Source organism: Babylonia areolata, chromosome 20, assembly GCF_041734735.1.
Source record: "Babylonia areolata isolate BAREFJ2019XMU chromosome 20, ASM4173473v1, whole genome shotgun sequence".
NCBI classification, from domain to species: Eukaryota; Metazoa; Mollusca; class Gastropoda; order Neogastropoda; family Buccinidae; genus Babylonia; species Babylonia areolata.
In genome coordinates, this window is record NC_134895.1 from 22,922,888 (window position 1) to 22,926,212 (window position 3,325).

General features: G+C 39.8%; 1 non-coding gene across 1 annotated transcript; it reads left to right on the top strand.

Annotated features, from left to right (window-relative positions):
* The first annotated feature begins 1,368 nt into the window (after positions 1–1,368).
* On the top strand, positions 1,369–1,442 carry Trnai-gau (transfer RNA isoleucine (anticodon GAU)). The gene has a single exon. It is a non-coding gene; the product is annotated as a tRNA-Ile (tRNA).
* The last annotated feature ends 1,883 nt before the right edge of the window (positions 1,443–3,325 follow it).

Below are 3,325 nucleotides of genomic sequence, written 5' to 3' on the forward strand. Positions count from 1 at the left end.
GTCAATGGTAGGCACATGGAGGAACACAGACCTCTAGGGGTAAAGTCCTAAGCATCCTAAATTCGTTCGTTTATTTATTTATAGTCTGTTCGTATAAGATGATGATGTTCAACTGAAAATAAATGTTATTATTATTATTGTTATTTGGATTATCATTTTTATCATGATGATGATTATTATCAATTAGAAATCATCATTTCTGTATATTCAAATAAAAAGGGAGCGGCTGAGGTGGAGGGGGGGGGGGGCGAGAGGAAGGGGACTGAGGAATGGAGAGAGAGAGAACAGAATGTGGAAAATATAGAGTGCAAAATATAAAATGGAGAGGGTGAGTGTGAGTGACTGGAGAAAGAAAAACGTGATATTGGAAGGGCGTGTGTGAGACGGGGGACGGGGAAGCGGGATCAGGACAGAAAATTAATCATCAAATATTGTATGCACTACTTGTGTAGATTATTTGAAAAGAGTATGATGTGGGGACCTAAAACAACCAGCTAAACTATTTAATACATAACTAACTTTAATAAAGAACATTTTGAAATATATAACTTTTCCCCCAAAAAAATAACATTTGAAACTGGTAACACGTGTTCAGTCATTTCTGGAGGCAAAAAACGGTATCATTTCTAAACAGCTGCTTAAAACGTGCTCTACCGTTAAACGTCCGTTGCAAATGCATTCAATATTTTCACAATATTTTGTGTATGGGGCATTTAGTAATAACCTAAATGCCATGCTCTTTACAGCCCTGCCAGTTCTTTTTGCATTTAATAAGGCAGAAGTGGTAACTTCTAAAGACAGAAAGGAGTTTAGCATATTTCTTTCAACAATATTACAAATAATTATTACGCATTTCAGATGATGATAAACGATGAGCAAGTTCAACTGCATTTAAAGCGTTTTTAGCTCCAAGTTTTGCTAGGTGATCTGCACGTTCATTAGAAATAAGCCCACAGTGCATTTCAGGAATCTATTTTACCGGTAATTTTTATGTATGTATGAAACGATATTACCATCGGAAGATGTCGGTCACCCATTTTCAGTGGATTTCGACTCTTTAATTTGTATGTTATTTTACTTGATTTTGATACGGATTCAGTCACTAAACAAACGTGCCACCATCTTGCTTTTTCCGTTATGGGTCCCACAAACCATGAAAATGTAATCAATAGGTGCAATAATTTAGGACGCTAAAATAAGGATTATTACCTTAGGGGATATAGACCTGATGGGATATAGACTTGGGGGGGAACAAAATCCCAGAAAACGGAACAGAGACCTTGGGGAACTTATACCTCGCTGATAGAGGACTATAGAGTTGACCCCGGTGTGATGATGTAGAACTACTGCGTCCGCCTCATGATGTGGGGCCCATTAGCTCAGTTGGTTAGAGCGCCGTGCTGATAACGCGGAGGTCGTGGGTTCGACCCCCATGTGGGCCACGCAGTTGTTTTTTTCAAGGCCTGACTAAGCTGTCTGCTGGTCAGGCATCTGCTTGGCAGATGTGGTGTAGCGTATATGGATTTGTCCGAACGCAGTGACGCCTCCTTGAGCTACTGAAACTGAAACACATGAAGTGGTTGTTATCAAACTGAGAACAACCATTGAAAACACGACAGTCGCACTAAAAACGTCTGTATTTCTCACTGCTTCTTGGCTCTCTCTTCCAAGAGAGAAATACGGATCCTTAAATCTTCCTTCCTTCCCGCAACCGTATAGGCAATTGTCCCTTTTGATGGGATACAGCTGAACAGTCATTGAACTTGTTGGTAATTCAATGTCAACGAGCTGTCTGCCAATCAATCCTTCAAGAAACAGCAAAAGTTTGAAACCCGAATGCTTTGTACAAATAAGGCGATATGTTCCTAACCGTACGTTCGGTTTCGGTGGATGTCATAAGTAGACAACCTATGAAGAAGAAAAACAAAGATATTCATAATACTATAACGGTATATGTTGATCTCTAAAATGTATACAGAGAGAGAAAGTGAGTGATTAAAGAAAGAGGAACACCAAGACAAAACAAAAAGTTTTATCATATGATTGAAAGACGTGGGGGGAGACGGAACGGGAAGGAAAGAAAATGACGAGAAAACGGTTGCGGGAAGGAAGGAAGACGAACGACACGCTTAATAAAACAAAGAAACAAGAGCACACACACACACACACACACACACACACACACACACACACACGTACACGTACACGTACACGTACACATACACGACATACATTTCACCGTCTAAAATCACTAAAGGGAACAGAATGATGTTCAATTAATTTCAAACACACGTACATACACAAAAAGACACACACACACACACACACACACACACACACACACACACACACACACACACACACACACAGAGAGAGAGAGAGAGAGAGAGAGAGAACACTGAACACTAAACACTGAAATGTTTTATGTCATTAGCTGTAAAGCTCTAGTGACATGGTAGGTACAAATCAGAACAAAAATGGTACAAAATAAATAAAATGGAACAGAAAGGAAAAACATAACCAAAGTAAACTAAACTTGGTATTTTGTCGTTTGCTTAAAATGTCCATGTGGCAGGCGGGTACTGTGCCTTTTTCCCCCCAGTCGTTCGTCTCTAAGGTTTGAACAGTTCACAGGAATCAAAGTACATATTATAATCCGCATAATAATTATCTAAGCATGTGACATCGACACACATCATATCAATACGAACACATAACAAAGTACACGAGAGAGAGACAGAGAGGGACAGAGAGAGAACATGCGCGCACGCAATACAAATTCATTTGATTTTTAAAATATACATTTGAAAAATAGTTCAATGTACTCACGCCTGCCGCTGAGAAGTCAAGAACTGAAAAATCACAAACTGTTCGCTTTAAACCAGGACAATGCATGTGTCTCCTCTCTCTCCATGGTAAATCATGCCAGTGTGTACTCTCCACTTACACCCATTCTGTAAGGCAAATGCCTCCCCCCACCCCCACCCCTCCGCACTCCCCCGCCCCCTCCCACAAGAAAAAAAAAAGAAGAAATGATCACAGCTTTCTCTCCATCGGAGCTGTGTATGCGAGTGTCACCAGCAAAATTTTGTCCTTGTTGTTAAGTTGCTGTCGTGAAATCCTGTCATTGTGTCCCGACATTGTCACAAACATCTTCATAAAGAAATATTGTCAGCTCAAATTATGGAGCCAGGAAGTCTGAAAATGAACGATTTTAATCGATGTAAAATGGTTTCTGTATGCTTCCAAGTATCAAGTCATATATGTGGGTGTTTGTTTTTTTTAAATTATTTATTTAACGGTGCTCGGTATAAAACTGATCCCA